The following is a 17,929-nucleotide window of genomic DNA, read 5'->3' as shown; positions in this document are numbered from 1 at the left end:
GTTTAGCATTATTGTTATTTTAATGAAATAGTTTTATTATTTTATTTTTTTTTCTCTCTCTTTTTTTTCTTAAGTGAAAAACAGGGAGGCAGAGAGACAGACTTCTGCATGCACCCTAACTGGAATTCACCTGGCCAGCCCCCTATGAGGTGATGCTCTGCCCATCTGGGGCTGTTGCTTCATTGCTCAGCAGCTGAGCAATTTTAGCACCTGAGGCGAGGCCATGGAGCCATCCTCAGCGCCCTGGGCCAACTTGCTCCAAATGAGCCATGGCTGTGGGAGGAGAAGAGAGAGAGAGAGAGAGAGAGAGAAGAAGAAGAAGAAGAAGAAGGAGGAGGAGGGGGAGGGGGAGGGGGAGGGGAAGGGGGAAGGGTAGAGAAGCAGGTGGTTGCTTCTCCTGTGTGCTCTGACTGGGAGTCAAACCCAGGACACCCACACACTGGGCTGGCGCTCTACTGCTAAGCCAACTGACCAGGGCCTTATTATATTGTCTTACTGAAATAGAAAGTCATATAAAAATCATGTTGGACTGGCACATTTTTTCAGGAAGTATATATATAAGGACTGGACTCCTTAGACTTCTCATTTTAATTGTTTGGAAAGAGGCAAAAACATCTGGACATAGTTTATCTTTGAATTGTTTGGTCTTTACTACCTTGTTCTTCAAATGATCTTTGAACCATCATGAATGTGTCTGTCAGTTGACAACTCCAAGAATCTATCTAAAAATCCTTTTTTTAACTATACGGTCTACCGGAAAGTTCTGTCCATTTTTGGAATAAAACAAAATATAAATTTTTCTTACCGTCAATAAACTTTATTAAATAATATAATTGCCATTATTATTAATGATTTCTTGCCAGCGTGAGGGCAATTTGTATATCCCATTTTTTTTTTCTCCAGCCACCTGCAACCGTGAACATGAGCACTAGGAAATGAATGGATTGTAGTACATGAGGATGTTTTATATTTTTAAAGATTTTTATTTATTTATTCATTATAGAGAGGGGAGAGAGAGTGAGAGAGAGAGAGAGAGAGAGAAGGGGGGAGGAGCAGGAAGCATCAACACCCATATGTGCCTTGACCAGGCAAGCCCAGGGTTTTGAACTGGCAACCTCAGCATTTCCAGGTTGACGCTTTATCCACTGCACCACCACAGGTCAGGCTGTATATCCCATTTTTGAAAAATGTTTTATCTTTTGATGCGAAAAATTGAACCAGTGCTTGTTTGATATCTTCTTTATTTTTGAATTTTTTGCCCTTCAAAAAATTTTGTAAGGACAAAAACAAGTGATAGAGAGTGCTAAGTCCGGGGAATATGGTGGATGCGACAGAATTTCCCAGCCTAGTTCTGCAATTTTTTGACAAGTCCCCAAAGCAGCATATGGCCTGGCATTATCATGATGCAGTATGATGTTCTTCTTATTGAACATCGCCGGCCTCTTTTCTTGGACTGCTGTCTTTAAATTATCCAGTTGCTGACAATACTTCTAGGAATTGAGCTTTTCGTTCGGTTTTAAAAGCTCATAATGTATTGGTCCTCGAATGTCCCACCATATACACAACATTCTCTTATTCAGAGTCTAATTTGGTTTAGAGGTGGAAGGGCTAGGTTTTCCGGGTTCACAATATGCCCTTTTCCTTACGATGTTTTCGTAGGTAATCCACTTTTCATCCCCAGTTCTCATCCGGTTCAAGAAGGGCTCGATTTTGTTCCAAGCATGCAGAGATGTGCATATGACAACTTGATCATCCAAATTCTTCTGACTTAATTCATGTGGCACCCATCTTGAATATTTCCACACCAATCCTATTTTCCGAATATGGTCCGAAATGGTTTGCTGAGCTGAATTAAGCCTTTCTGCGATCTCCGATGTTGTCAGAAAAGGATCCTGCTCCAACATGGTTTTAACAACATCGTCATCGATCAAAGATGGTCACCCAGAATGTGGCTTATCAGAAAGGTTGAAATCACCTGTTTTGAATTTTTCGAACCATCTTTTGCATGTGCTATCAGAAACTGTACCTTCACCAAACACTTTCAATAAATTTCTACATGCTTCTGTAGCATTTCTTCCTTGTTGAAATTCATAGAAATACAGTGGCGTAAATCAACTTTATCAGTAGCCATGGGAACACTATCGCTTCACACATAAGACTAATGTGAATCAACTTTGTTTTAATTTGCTACGTCAGTATGTAAACATTAAGTCAGGGGTCTCAAACTCGCGGCCCGCGGGTCGCATGCGGCCCGCCGAACAATTTTGTGCGGCCCGCAGACTAATCCACGAAGTTCAAAATATTTTGGATAAAATTAAGTAAGCCTAGGGGCCTACTTGTATTTTTCATTTCTCTAGCATCCTAGCTAGATATTAGCTTAGTTAATAGCAGTTGTGATGCGAACTACAGTTTCTGGTCGTTTTGTGACACTGAGTAAACTGCATGTACGATTGTGCTTGTTGTACTGATTTTTTTTTGTTTTCAACTGCAGTGAGAAAAGTGTTGTGTAACAGTTGCCTTTTGTAGACCTAGTGCGGCCTGCCGAACGGTTGTGATCTTGCTCTGTGGCCCACATGCTGAGTTGAGTTTGAGACCCCTGCATTAAGTGATAAAAATAGAGAGGCACCCATGCGCCAAATAAACATGTGCTTACGTGTTGAAACTTGTTGTGATAGAAACGGACAGAACTTTCCAGTAGACCTGATATTTATTTTAGAGAGGAAGGGAGAGAGAGAGAGAGAAACATTGATTTATTGTTCCTCTTATTTATCAGTTCATTGGTTGATTCTTGTATGTGCCCTGACCAGGGATCAAACCTGTAAGAATATGTTTGAACATAATTTATGAATTGTGTGATGAAGAGAGAACCACTGGCACTTCTCCAGGGAACATTATGTGGAGTTGAGAAGTGAGCAGTAAGCAACTAAATCCTTCTCTGTGTGAGTCTTGTGTATACCACTCCTCATTCAGGTGCCCAAGAGACTGTGCAGAGCTATCTTCTGAGGCCATTGAGAGTCACTGGCCTGTAACTCTCCACTGTTTGCACCTCTGTGGGCCTGGATGATGATGACCTTGGGTTTGTCCTTAAGGTACAGCAGTTTCAACTGTTGAAAGTCTGGAGTATGGTTTCATAAGATTACACATCTGATTTTTTTCATCATTCTGCAGAGTCCCACAGATTTTGTCCAGGATGCCATGAGACATGAACACCAAGCATGTGCTATATGAGCACCTGTGCTCTGAGTGGGCAGCAAATGTCTTTAGCACTCACTCCATGGCCAGTCTTGATGTGGCTTCTTTTGTATATCCTTGGTTGTAAGACTTTTGTTCAGCTAGTCTTCAGTTGGTTATTCAGATTGATTGATCTGTAATTTAGTTGTCATTCCAGTTTGGTTTTGGGAGGAAGTGAGTGGAGCCTATATCTACTCTGCCACCATTGTGGGACTCTCTTTCTTTTTTTTAAATGATAAGATATTGTAATATGGTCATGGTAAAAAAACTCAGGCAGTACAAAACAATTTAAAGAAATAAACATCAGTGATAGCTCCACCAATCTTTCTGGTGTATTATGTGCTTTTTTTTTGTGACAGAGACAGAAAGAAAGAGATAGGGACAGATAGAGACAGACAGACAGACAGGAAGGGAGAGAGATAAGAACCATCAAGTCCTCCTTGCGGCACCATCATAGTTGTTCATTGATTACTTTCTCATATGTGCCTTGACTGGGGGGCTACAGCAGTGCAAATGACCCCTTGCTCAAGCCAGCAACCTTGGATTCAAGCCACCTACCTTGGGCTTCAGGCCAGCGACCTTTGGGTTCAAGTGAATGTCCATGGTATCATGTCTGTGGTCCCATGCTCAAGCCAGCGACCCTGCACTTAAGCTGATGAGCTTGCGCTCAAGCCAGGTGAGCCCATGCTCAAGCCAGCGACCTTGGGGTTTTGAAACTGGGTCTTCTGTATCCCAGTCTGACGTTCTATCCACTGTGCCACTGCCTTGTCAGGCTATATTTTTGTTTTTAAAATTTTTTTAACAGTAATGTTATTTGGTATATTATTCTTTTTTAATTATGTGAGAAGAGGGGAGGCAGAGAGACAGACTCCCATATGTGCCCCGACCAGGATCTACCTGGCAAGCCTTCTGCTGGGCCATGCTGCCCATCTGGGTGTTACTCTGTTGCTCAGCAACTGAGCCAATTTTAACTCCTGAGGCGCCCAGGACCAGTTTTTCAAACCAGTTGAGCCATGGCTCCGGGCAGGGATGGGGGAGAGTGAGAGAGAGAGAAGGGGGAGTGGTGGAGAAGCCGATGATTGCGTCTTCTATGTGCCCTGACCTGGGGAGTCGAACTGGGACATCCACATGCTGGGCTGACGCTCTACTGCTGAGCCAAACAGCCAGGGCCTAGTATATTATCCTTTGTGCCTATTTTTTTCCAGTTTTATTGAGAGATTATTGCCATATAACATGTAAGTATAAGGTGTACAGGTTAATGATTTGGTACACATATATATTGTGAAATGATTACCACAATAAGGTTAGTTACCACCTCCATCCTCTCACATAATTACCTTTTTTTATGTGTGCGCTGATAGTATTTAAATTCTACTCTCAACAACTTCCAAGTATATTGCTCACAAAAATTAGGATATTTCAAAATGAATATGAAGTGATAAAATATCCCCTAATTTTTGTGAGCAGTGTTGTATCTGTGAGATGTGTTCATGTTGTTGTACGTTCCTTCATTGTTATTGCTCTCTAGTATTTCGTTGACTGACTATACCACAATTTACTTATTTGTTCTTCTGTGGAGTTTTTTTTTCTTCAGTTTTTTGTCATTATGATAAAGCCACTGTAAACATTCTTGTACATACCCTTTTGTGGACATTTTCACTCACTTCTCTTGGGGCATGTGCCCTAGTGGAATTGTTAGGTTACAGAATACAGGATGCTTAGTGTTAGTACTAATTGCAAAGGTAATTTTTTCCCTAGCTTTATTGTAAGATAGTTTTGATTGAATTTTTTTATACTCCCACCAGCAATGTATGACAGTTTCAGTGGATCCATATCTTTGCCACACTTGATAGTGTCATTCTTTTTCATTTTTGCTATTCTGGGTATGTAAGGCTATCTCATTGTGGATTTAATTTGCATTTTTCTGAGTGGTGGTGTTGACTGTTTTCATATGTTTAGTGGTCATTTGAATTTCTATTTTGTGAAGTGCCTGCTTTGTCTTTTGTACATTTAAAAAAAATGGGTTGTAAGTCTTTTTTAAAATATTTTTTATTCTTAATTATTTTTTTTATTGATTTGAGAGAGAGAAACATCATTTTGTTGTTCTACTTATTCATGCATTCATTGGTTGACTCCTGTATATTCCCTGACCAGGGATCAGACCGGCAGTCTAGGTATATTGGGTCCATGCTCTAACCAACTGAGCTACCAGCTAGGACCTGCAAGTCTTTTCTTATAGCTGTGATAGTTTTATTGATACATAATTTACACAACATATACAATTCATTACTTAAAGTGCACAGTTCAATAGTGTATGGCCAGCGGCCACCACCGCCATCGTGGCCATTCACATGCAGGTTCCCATTAGATTCGGGGAGACTGTAGAGAAACAGTGTAGCCAAAAAGTGGTGGGCTATACCTTTTATTCTAGCCTCCCACCCGACCAGTGAGTAAATACAAACACACAGAGGGCTCCAGAACCCACTCTTTCAGCGCTCACAAAGCTACTGACACATCTGGGTTTTCCTAGAATCAAAGGCCCCCACTAACTCAGTCCCCTCTGTTCCCCTTCTCCTCTCTCTGCACAAACTGGCTTCTCCTTCAGTACCCCGCCATCTTGGCTGCTTCTCTGCAAAAACATGGCCTCCTTCCTCCTCCTCCTCCTTAAAACTTTTTGGCATGAAAACCCCTTCCCAAGCAGGAAGGTAAATTAGCAGTTTCACCTGGAAGCATCGTCCACGTGGGCAGTGCCATTTTTAACGAATTGAGCATAAAAATCACATTTTACAAACTTATTTGCCCGACAAATAGCTTTTAGTAGATTCAGATTTTTGTTAAACTTCTTAGAGCCAATAATAGTTTGGCAAGTAAATAAGAGGGGGCAGGGGGAGGTCCTCTGGGCAGAAGTGGCCACATATGGAGGGTTGGTGTAAACATATGGAGGGTAAAAGGGCATGCTCGTATTCCTGGAATGTCAAGTAGGTAAGTAAGGCTAGGGTGGGTGATGGGTGTGGTCACTGAGGAAGGTTACAGGGCCTGGGGAGCTGTTAAGAGGCAGATCAAGAAAAAGCTCAAATAAATAACTTGACCCTACATCTAAAAGAACTAGAAAAAGAACGGCAAGTAAAGCCCAGAGCTAGTAGAAGGAAGGAAATAATAAAGATCAGAGCAGAAGTAAATGACAGAGGCTAAAGAAACAATACAAAGGATCAATGAAACCAGGAGCTGGTTCTTTGAAAAGGTAAACAAAATTGATGAACCTTTAACCAGACTCACCAAGAAAAACAGAGAGAGGACCCAAATAAATAAAATTAGAAATGTGAGTGGAGAAATAACAACTGACATAATAGAAATACAAAATATTGTAAGAAAATACTATGAAGAACTGTATGCCAAAAAAGTAGACAACCTAGGTGAAATGGACAAATTCCTTGAAACATCTAATCTTCCAAAAATTAATCTGGAAGAATCAGAAAACCTAAACAGACTGATTACAACAAATGAGATTGAAACAGTTATCAAAAAACTCCCAAAAAAGAAAATTCCTGGGCCTGATGGCTTCACAAGTGAATTCTACCAAATATTCAAAGAAGAACTAACTCCTATCCTTCTCAAGCTATTTCAAAAAATTCAAGAGGAAGGAAGACTTTCAAGCTCCTTTTATGAGGCGAGCATAATTCTGATTCCAAAACCAGGCATAGACAACACAAAGAAAAAATTATAGGCCAATATCCCTGATGAATTTAGATGTTAAAATGCTCAACAAAAAATTAGCAAACCGGATCCAGCAATATATGAAAAAAATCATACACCATGATCAAGTGGGATTTATTCTTGGGAGGCAAGGATGGTACAATATTCGCAAATCAATCAATGTGATTCATCACAATATTCGCAAATCAATCAATGTGATTCATCACATAAACAAAAGGAAGGAGAAAAACCACATGATAATTTCAATAGATGCAGAAAAAGCATTTGATAAAATCCAGCATTCATTCATGATCAAAACTCAGCAAAGTGGGAATACAGGGAACATACCTCAACATGATAAAGGCCATCTATGACAGACCCACAGCCAACATCATACTCAATGAGCAAAAATTAAAAGCAATCCTCTTAAGATTAGGAACAAGGCAGGGGTGCCCCCTTACACCACTCTTATTCAACATTGTTCTGGAAGTCCTAGCCACAGTAATCAGACAAGAAAAAGAAATAAAAGGCATCCAAATTGGAAAAGAAGAATTAAAACTATCATTATTTGCAGATGATATGATATTGTATATAGAAAACCCTAAAGTCTCAGTCAAAAAACTACTGGACCTGATAAATGAATTCAGCAAGGTGGCAGGATATAAAATTAATACTGAGAAATCAGAGGCATTTTTATACAATAACAATGAACTGTCAGAAAGAGAAATTAAGGAAGCAATCCCCTTCACCATTGCAACCAAAAAAATAAAGTACCTAGGAATAAATTTAACCAGGGAGATTAAAGACTTGTACTCAGAAAATTATAAAACATTGATAAAAGAAATCAGGGAAGATACAAACAAGTGGAAGCATATACCGTGCTCATGGTTAGGAAGAATAAACATCATTAAAATGTCTATATTACCCAAAGCAATTTATAAATTCAATGCAATATCAATTAAAATACCAATGACATACTTCAAAGATATAGAACACATATTCCAAAAATTTATATGGAACCAAAAGAGAACATGAATAGCCTCAGCAATCTTTAAAGGAAGAATAAAATGGGAGGTATCACACTTCTGGATATCAAGTTATACTACGAGGCGATTGTACTCAAAACAGCCTGGTACTGGCATAAAAACAGGTATATAGATCGATGGAACAGAACAGAGAACCCAGAAATAAACCCATACCTTTATGGACAACTGATATTTGACAAAGGAGGTAAGAGCATACAATGGAGTAAAGACAGCCTCTTCAACAAATGGTGTTGGGAAAATTGGACAACTACCTGCACAAAAATGAAACTAGACCACCAACTTACACCATTCACAAAAATAAACTCAAAATGGATAAAAGACTTAAAAGAAAACATAGGCAGTAAGCTCTCTGACATCTCTCGCAGCAATATATTTGCTGATTTATCTCCACGGGCAAGTGAAATAAAAGATAGGATAAACAAATGGGACTCTATCAAACTAAAAAGCTTTTGCGCAGCTAAAGACAATAAGAACAATAAAAAGACAAACTACACAATGGGAGAACATACTCGACAATACGTCTGATAAGGGGTTAATAACCAAAATTTATAAAGAACTTGTAAAACTCAACACCAGGAAGACAAACAATCCAGTCAAAAATGAGTGAAAGAAATGAATAGATACTTCTCCAAAGAAGACATACAGATGGCCAATAGCCATATGAAAAAATGCTCAACATCACTCATCATTAGAGAAATGCAAATTAAAACCACAATGAGATATCATCTCACACCAGTCAGAATGGCACTTATCAACAAAACAACACAGAATAAGTGCTGGCGAGGATGTTGAGAAAAGGGAACCCTCCTGCACTGCTGGTGGGAATGCAGACTGGTGCAGCCACTGTGGAAAGCAGTATGGAGATTCCTCAAAAAATTAAAAATCGAATTGCCTTTTGACCCAGCTATCCCACTTTTAGGAATATACCCCAAGAACACCATAGCACTGTTTCAAAAGGAGAAATGCACCCCATGTTTATGGCAGCATTGTTCACAATAGCGAAGATCTGGAAACAGCCCAAGTGTCCGTCAGTGGACAAGTGGATTAAAAGGTTTGGTACATATATACTATGGAATACTACTCAGCCATAAGAAATGATGACATCAGATCATTTACAACAGTATGGATGGAGCTTGATAACATTATACTGGGCGAAATAAGTAAATCTGAAAATACTAAGAACTATATGATTCCATACATAGATGGGACATAAAAATGAGACTCAGAGACATGGACAAGAACGTGGTGGTTATGGGGGGGTGGGGGTGGGGGAGGGGTGGCCCAAAGAATATCAGTTAGAAGATGATGGAAGATAATTGGACTTTGGGTGATGGGTATGCAACATAATCAAATGTCAAAATAACCTAGAGATGTTTTCTTTGAACATATGTACCCTGTTTTATCAATGTCACCCCATTAAAATTAATAAAAAAAAAGGTAGATCAAGATTTTTGAAAAGATTACTCTAGCAGCTTGCTGTGTGGAGAGCTTAGAAGCCAGATTATAGGAACTATTGCAGGAGATTTCACGATACTGATGGGTATTAAGGGAGTAGAGATCACAGGATTGTGGGTGGTGGGAGGGGAATAAAGAGGGATGGATGTATGGTGTGGAAAATGATTTGACTTTGGGTGATAGACACACAACACAATCAACAGTTCAAATGCTATAGAGATGTTCACCTGAAACCTGTGTACTCTTATTGATCAATGTCAGCCTATTAAAATTTAATTTGTAAATAATAAAGAAATCACAGGATGTAGTTTCCAATTCAGTGTTGGTGGAGAGTAGGATGGATGTAGGATGGATCCCAGGTTTCTGAATTAGCTAAATTTGTGTAGTGTGTTGCCTGCCATTCCTCAAGACAGGGAATGGAGAGCAGGTTTGGGAAAAGCTAATGATCTTTAGTCAGGCTGTCGGATGTGTTTAGTGACGTCTAGTGGGCCAGTGCTTGCAGCTGGAGCACCTAGATGAGTCCTGGTGAGCAGATGGAAAGTGGGAGTTGTTGGGTATAGCTTCTGGCCTCTCAGGGTGTGAAAGGTGAAGAGAAGAAAGCCATGGGTAGGGTTGGCCAGGAAGGGGATAGGAGAACCAGGAGTGAGCTGATTCACAGAAACCAAGGAAATAAATTCTTTATTTTAAGAAGAGAATAGACAGCAGAGTCACAACCTGCAAAAAAATTCAAGTAAGATGATCCCTGATCTTGGGCATTGATTCTTTTTTTTTTTTTTCCAGTGCGACAGAGACAGAGACAACAGGAAGGGAGAGAGATGAGAAGCATCAACTTGTACTTGTAGCACTTTAGTTCATTGATTGCTTTCTTATATGTGCCTTGATGGGGGGGGGGGGCTGCAGCAGAGCAAGTGACCCCTTGCTCAAGCCAGAGACCTTGGGCTCAAGCCAGAGACCATGGGGTCATATCTGTGATCCCATGCTCAAGGCACTGACCCTGCGCTCAAACTGGTGATCTTGTGCTCAGGCCGGATGAGCCCACGCTCAAGCCGGTTACCTTAGGGTTTTGAACCTGAGTCTTCAGCATTCCAGACTGACACTCTGTCCACTGCACCACCACCTGGTCAGGCATGAAAAGATTTCTTAATAGATTGAGTTGAGGCCCTGGCCAGTTGGCTCAGTGATAGCATGTCGGCCCAGTGTGGATGTCCCAGGTTTGATTTCTGGTCAATGCACACAGGAGATGCAACCATCTGCTCTCTCTCCCCCTCCCTTCTTTTCCTCTCCCTCTCCCTTTCTTGCAGCCACTGCTTGATTGATTGGTTCGAGAGCATCAGCCTCAGGCACTGAGGGTGGCTTTGTGGAGCCTTACATTAGATGCTAAAAATAGCTTGGTTGTGAGCATGGCCGAAGGTGAGCAGAGCATCAGCCCAAGATGGGGGTTGCCTGGTAGATCCTGGTTGGGGTGCATGTGGGAATATGTCTTTCTATCTCCCCTCTTTTCTCTTGGAAAAGATGAAGAAAAAAAGACTGAGTTGAGAACTTGACTAATAAAAGACTAGTGTGGCTGTGAGGCCTGCACCAGTGTTGTTAGGGTAGGAAATGACTGACGTAGGACTGACTTCAGAGGCCTCTGTTTCCCATACTTTTTCTCTCTTGTTTTCTACAAGACCAGAGAAATTCCTCTTAAGGTTGAGAATCTTGATTCTTTTGAAAATGTCCCATTTATTTTTTTATACAGATGCAGTTTTTTATTTTACTACGAAAAAAGCAAGTATGGGGTTGAACATGCCTTAATTTTAAACTGAGTATATAGTATGACATTGAGCTATATAAAATTGGTTTTTTTCTCCCTTTAAAGTTAAATTTTATCAAATTTCATGTGTTTTATCTAGTATAGATAATAGCTAACATAGCAGCTAACATTTATTAAGCACTTACTGTTTGTTGGTCATTCTACTAAATGCTTAATATGCATTCATCACCTTTAATTCTCACAACTCTTGAAGTGGGCTTTTTATATACTGATATTTTCAGCTGTCTGAAATCTATCCTCCTGGAAAGAAGCCTCAACTTTTATGTGAGGATTCTCTCTTACCCTGTTTTGATTCACATCATTTGGGATCCTTCCCTGTTTCCCTCACCCTCCAGGAATAGAGCCTGGCCTATTTCAGATAGTGGTTTTACTTGTGGGCCAGTTAAGAGACCCCACCCACCCTAGCTAATTGCAGGACTTTTGTTTGAGGATCTGGAAGAGGTTTTTGCTTTTCCTGTTGGCTTGATTGTGAGGATGTGAAATGGAGTTACCAAAGCCATTTTGTCACTGGGTTGGTCCTGAAAATGAACAGAGTCTAGCCAAGAGGTGGAAAAAAACAGTCCTGATGATGATATGATCTTCCAACCCTGACTGTGTCTAAAGTAAGGGCTACATGCTGGACTTTCAGTCATTTGTGTAAGCCAATCTGAGTTGGATTTTTCTATTACTTAAAACTGAAAGAATAGGCCCTGGCAGTTTGCTCAGTGGTAGAGCATTGTCAGCCTGGTGTGTGGATGTCCTGGGTTCGACTCCTGGTCAGGGAACCCAGGAGAAGCAGCCATCTGCTTCTTTACCCCCCATCTCTCTCTCTCTCTCTCTCTTCCCCTCCTGCAGCCATAGCTCAAATGATTTGAGCAAAGTTGGCCCTGAGCTCTGAGGATGGCTCCGTGGCCTCACCTTAGGCACTGAAAAGTAGCTCAGTTTCCGAGCAACAGAGCAGTTGCCCAGCCGGGCAGAGTTATGCCTGGGTTTCGGCTGGCTAGGTGGATCCTGGCTGGGGTACATGCAGGAGTCTGTCTCTGCCTCGCCATCTCTCACTTAAAAAAAAAAACACTGAAAGAGCAGCATTAATTATCATGGCCACATGGAAACACTCAAGTGTCCATCAACTGATGACTGGATAAACTAAATGTAGTGTGTCTACAAAATTGAATACTATTCAGTGACAGAAAGAAGGAAGTCCGGTTATATACAAGCAACATAGAAGTACCTTGAGAACATTAATGACAAGTGAAAGAAGCCAGTCATAAACAACCACCTGTTATATTACTCCACTGATATGAAATGTCTAGACTAGGCGAATCCATGGGGGTGGGAAGTAGAGTAGTGGTTGCTTAGTGCTGGAGGGAGGGGGAAATGAGGGGTTCATCGCTTACTGATTTTTTGGGGGTGATGCACATATTCTAAAATTGTTTGGTGATGATTGTACAACTCTGTGAATATACTAAAAGTCAATGAGTTGTATACTTTAAATGAGTGAATTATATCTAACACTGTTATTAAAAAATAAAGAAACTGACAATTCTAACAGATAACTCTATTATTCTCATTTAACAGATGAGAAACCGAGGCATAGAAATTTTAAACAGTCGCCCATTATGGAGAGCTGGGCAGAACCAGTGGTCTGACTACCAAGTCCAAGCTTACAACTGTGCTTACTGCCTTTTCAAAGATAAATAAGACTCATCAGTACGAACTCTGGAGTTGGGAGTTCCTTAGCAATTGCTTAATCTAACCCCTTCCTTTTAGTGATGTGAATATTGAACTACAGATAATGCAATGACTTACTCAAGATTGCGAAGTTAATTAGTGGCAACCAGGGATTTATGACTTACTCAAAGAGACAGACAAGTAAACAACTAACAGTGATAGAGTTCGGAAGGGATCAAAAGCAGTAGAACCACAGGCATTGTGCTGTGTAAAATATGGAAGGATCGTTATTCTGAGGACTAACCAGAGGAATTTTTGTCAACTGACATTCTGAGGGAATAACTGGTGAACAGGTGGGAGTGTTGGGGGCAGAGTGAGATGTCCTGAATGTCTCGGTATACACGTGGAGAGTACAGCAGGACACAGAAGGTGACGCGAGTGGGAAAATCATGGCACACCATCACAGTAATGTCAGGGAATTCTGACTTTGTGAGCATTGGGGACCATTGAAGACTTTTGAGGAGCTGAGTAGCATGATCACCTTCTTGAGAAAGATAGTGCGCAGCTGTGTGAGAGAAAGATAGTGCGCAGCTGTGTGAGAGAAGGATAGTGCGCAGCTGTGTGAGAGAAAGATAGTGCGCAGCTGTGTGAAGGGTAGATTGAGTTGGGTGCAGAGACTGAAGATTTGGAGGTAAACTTATCTCAGTGATCCAGGATTGAGAGGATGGGTGCTTGTGTTAAGAATGGAAAGGAGGGGCCCTGGCCAGTGGTGTCATCCCTGGATTGCCAAGGTTGCGAGTTCGAGCCCCAGTCAGGGCACATATGAGAAGCAATCAAAGGGTGTACAACTAAGTGGAACAGCAAGTTGATGCTTCTCTCTCTCTCTCTCTCTCCGCCCCTTCACCCCCCTTCACCCCCTTTCCTCTCCCTCAAAAATAAAAAGGTGGATATGGGAGTCTGCACAGGTGTAATCATTAGGACTTGGCAGGTGATTAGATGCATGCTAGACTGTGAGGTCCTGGGTCTTTGGACATCTTATTCTCTGACTTTGAAGATTTGGTCTGTTATTGACCACAGGAGAAGCAGGGTTGTGTGTGGAAAGAAAGGGGAAAAATGAGTAAAGGGGAGAGGCAAGACATTCAGATTTTGTTGAGCTTAGAAAGAGTCTGTGATACATTTAGGAGTCAGTTATCTGCAAAAGGTCACCATTGAAGCTGTGAGAATTGAGAGAAAACTGCGAGGATAACTGACATCTTGAAGGGGCAGGGGGAAGAATAGCAGCAGTAGTAGAGATCAGAAGAGAGCCCGGTTACTCATCCATTCTGGAAGCATGGAAGGGGGCTGGTTTTAGATGAGTGCTGTATGCAGCAGGGGAGTAAATGAAGTAAGTAAAGACCAGTTAAAAAGACTGTTGGACAACTTAGGTAATTCCATATTGAGAATTGGCGATTTTTAAAGCATGCTTGTAAGTCTGGAGTAGGTCGCTAGCGAAGGGCAGATTAAAGATGTAAGATAAGTAAGTGAACATTTATTGATCCTGTATGGCACCATGCCAAGTTCTGGACATGTTCTTCCATTTAATGCTGATAGTGACTATAAGAGGCAAAGTAAATAGACTATTGTAAAATGGGGAGGGGATTTAAAATGAAGTTATTATCTGTTGTATTACAGATGACAAAACTGGAGTGCAGAAATCTTTCCTTAGTCTAGGTCACACAGTTTATTTTAAGAGGTGACCTGCAGACCATATACTCTTTACTGTTATCTGTGATGGCACAGTGGCTTAATCACTAGGATGTACACTTTAAATATTTTACAGTTTTATTTGTCGATATATACATCATAAAGCTGAAAAAACTCCATAATGGTAAGACTGAACATTTACGTTGCATAGTTTCTGAGGGTTAGGAATTGGGAAGCAGCGTTAGCTTGGTGGTTTTGGCTCAGGGCTCAGTCATTTGAGGCTGAACTTACATGGCTGTTGGCAGGAGGCCCTGCTTCCTCTTCATGTGGACCACTCTTGAGTGTTCTCACAGCATGCAGCCGGCTTCATCCAGAGGGAGCCAGAGGGAGCCAGAGGGAGCCTGAGGGAGTCAGAGGGAGCCAGAGGGAGCCAGAGGGAGCCTGAGGGAGTCGGAGTCAGAGGGAGCCTGAGGGAGCCAGAGGGAGCCTGAGGGAGTCAGAGGGAGTCAGAGGGAGCCTGAGGGAGTCAGAGGGAGCCAGAGGGAGCCAGAGGGAGTCAGAGGGAGTCAGAGGGAGCCTGAGGGAGTCAGAGGGAGCCTGAGGGAGCCAGAGGGAGCCTGAGGGAGTCAGAGGGAGTCAGAGGGAGCCTGAGGGAGTCAGAGGGAGCCAGAGGGAGCCAGAGGGAGTCAGAGGGAGTCAGAGGGAGCCAGAGGGAGTCAGAGGGAGCCAGAGGGAGCCTGAGGGAGTCAGAGGGAGCCAGAGGGAGTCAGAGGGAGCCAGAGGGAGTCAGAGGGAGCCTGAGGGAGTCAGAGGGAGTCAGAGGGAGCCAGAGGGAGTCAGAGGGAGCCAGAGGGAGCCAGAGGGAGCCAGAGGGAGCCTGAGGGAGTCAGAGGGAGCCTGAGGGAGTCAGAGGGAGCCTGAGGGAGTCAGAGGGAGTCAGAGGGAGCCTGAGGGAGTCAGAGGGAGCCAGAGGGAGCCAGAGGGAGTCAGAGGGAGCCAGAGGGAGCCAGAGGGAGCCAGAGGGAGTCAGAGGGAGCCAGAGGGAGCCTGAGGGAGTCAGAGGGAGCCAGAGGGAGTCAGAGGGAGCCAGAGGGAGCCTGAGGGAGTCAGAGGGAGCCAGAGGGAGTCAGAGGGAGCCAGAGGGAGTCTGAGGGAGCCAGAGGGAGCCCTGGACTTCCACATGGATGTTTTTGAAGGATTCCTGATTATATAGGGCATTAAGGTGTGGTTATATTTTCATGCTACTATTACCTTATGCTTCCTCCCTTCCCCCCTCCAATACTTCATATGTTATTGGAAAGCTTAAATGTTTCTTTAAACAGAGAGCTAGGAGGAAGCTGCAGTACTTTTTAGAACCTCTTCTGGGAAGTCTCACACCTGCCCTTGAAAGTCTCACCTGGTCACTTCTGTTGTGTTTTGTTTGTTAGAAATGAGTTTACTGAGGGGAGAGTTTAGGTTCTACAGTCAGGAGGAAAGGCATTGGGTGAGGAGATGGGTTCCAGACCCAGCTCTGTCAATTGCTCCCTAAGAGACTCTGAGGGTGAAGTTTATTCTCCCAAACTTCTGTTTTCTCTAGGAACACGGGGGTCATAAAACTTCAGCTTATTTTATAGGGAGTTACCAAGGTGACAGCAAATGATAATACCATTGGTGGGTTCTGTAAACGTAAAAATGTCATGAGCTTTGGTGACAGCTATGGCCTCTTATCCCAGTCCTGCTGCTTATTTAGCTGTGTAATCTTGAGCATGTTTTATACCTCATCTGTGCCTCAGTTTCCTTATTTTTAATACAGAATTAATTTAAAAATCTATCTCATGGGGTTACTGTGAGGATTAAATAAGAACTCATACGATATATTTAGGATAACACCTGCCCGTATTAGGCCAGGCATTACTCAATAAATAGTAACTTTAATATTCTTTTCTTTCTGGTTGTGTTCATTCTGCTGTTTCTTTCTTGGGCTTTAGCCAGTACTTAGCCCTAGAGTTCCACATGGATATTTATGAAGGATTCTGATTATAGGGCATTAAGGTGTGGTTATATTTTCATGCTACTATTATCTTCATGCTCCCCCCCATTACTTCATATGTTATTGGCAAGCTCAAATATGTTTCGTTAAATAAAACCTTTTGGTTTTAAAAATATATCACCTGATTGTACAGAACTAGTTTGTTTAGAAAATATTTCAAACTGTTCTGTGCCAAATAGTGACTTATTAAGTTTGTCAAGCAGTTATAGTCTCACTAATTAATATATGTCATTTGAATGGAACAATTTGAAATGTTTTGATTTTTCTAAATTTATGTTTTTGCTCTGGCTGGTTGCTCAGTAAACAGAGCGTCATCCTGGCACACTGAGGTTGTGGGTCCGTCCCTGTTCAGAAAACATACAGAAGCAGCCAGTGAGTGCACAACCAAATGGAACAACTAAATGGAACAAGAGGTGGGTTCTTTCTCTCTCTCTCTTCCCACCTCCCATGTTCACTCCCTCCTCCTCCCCTCTTTCCTTGCTCTCGCTCTCAAATCAATGAAATTATTTAAAAATTTTATATTTTCAAGGCAATTTACAGTTGTGATATAATTGTATCTTTTACGAATAATTGAGACCTTTGAAATGTCCTTGTTAGACATTTATTTGGCACAGAATAGTTTGAAATATCTTCTAAACAAACTAGTTCTGTACAATCAGGTGATATATTTTTAAAACAGAAGATTTTGTATAAAGAAACATATTTAAGCTTGCCAATAACATGAAGTAATGGGGGGAGCATGAGGGTAATAGTAGCATGAAAATATAATGTAGAGTTAATTGCAAGTTGCTGCACATGATTTTTCTTTCTTTTTTTTTAAATTTTTTTATTCATTTTAGAGGAGAGAGAAAGGGAGAGAGAGACAGAGAGGGAGAGAGAGAGGAGAGAGAGACAGAGAGAGAAGGTGGGGAGGAGCTGGAAGCATCAACTCCCATATGTCCCTTGACCAGGCAAGCCCAGGGTTTCGAACCGGCGACCTCAGCATTTCCAGGTCAAGGCTTTATCCACTGCGCCACCACAAGTCAGGCACATGATTTTTCTTAATAGTGCAAATGACATACATAAAACCTCCTCTTAATTCTTACTAAAACCAGAGTTTGTTTTTACTATAGTGAAGTATACATAAATAAGATTTATTATTTTAACCATTTTTTTTCTTTTTTCTTTTAACCATTTTTAATGTACATACTGTTCAGTGGCGTTAAGTACATTCACACTCTTGTGCAGTCACTACCACCATCCATCTCTAGAACTTTTCAATCCCAGATTGAAACTTTGTACTCTCAGATACAGAAAGGTTTTACCAAACATTTTTTACTAGGCATTATT

The 17,929-nt window shown here is 41.6% G+C and overlaps 1 protein-coding gene and 1 pseudogene across 8 annotated transcripts in view; one reads left to right on the top strand and one right to left on the bottom strand.

Moving 5' to 3' along the window:
- Nucleotides 1–17,929, top strand: part of SRPK2 (SRSF protein kinase 2) — a 300,854-nt gene that overhangs the window by 7,166 nt on the left and 275,759 nt on the right. The gene's annotated exons all lie outside the window — the stretch shown is intronic.
- On the bottom strand, nucleotides 588–3,276 carry LOC136384205 (caspase-13-like; annotated as a pseudogene).

Source organism: Saccopteryx leptura, chromosome 12 (assembly GCF_036850995.1).
Source record: "Saccopteryx leptura isolate mSacLep1 chromosome 12, mSacLep1_pri_phased_curated, whole genome shotgun sequence".
Classification (NCBI taxonomy): domain Eukaryota; kingdom Metazoa; phylum Chordata; class Mammalia; order Chiroptera; family Emballonuridae; genus Saccopteryx; species Saccopteryx leptura.
Note: the sequence above shows the minus strand (reverse complement) of the source record. Positions and strands in the feature narration are given on the sequence as shown.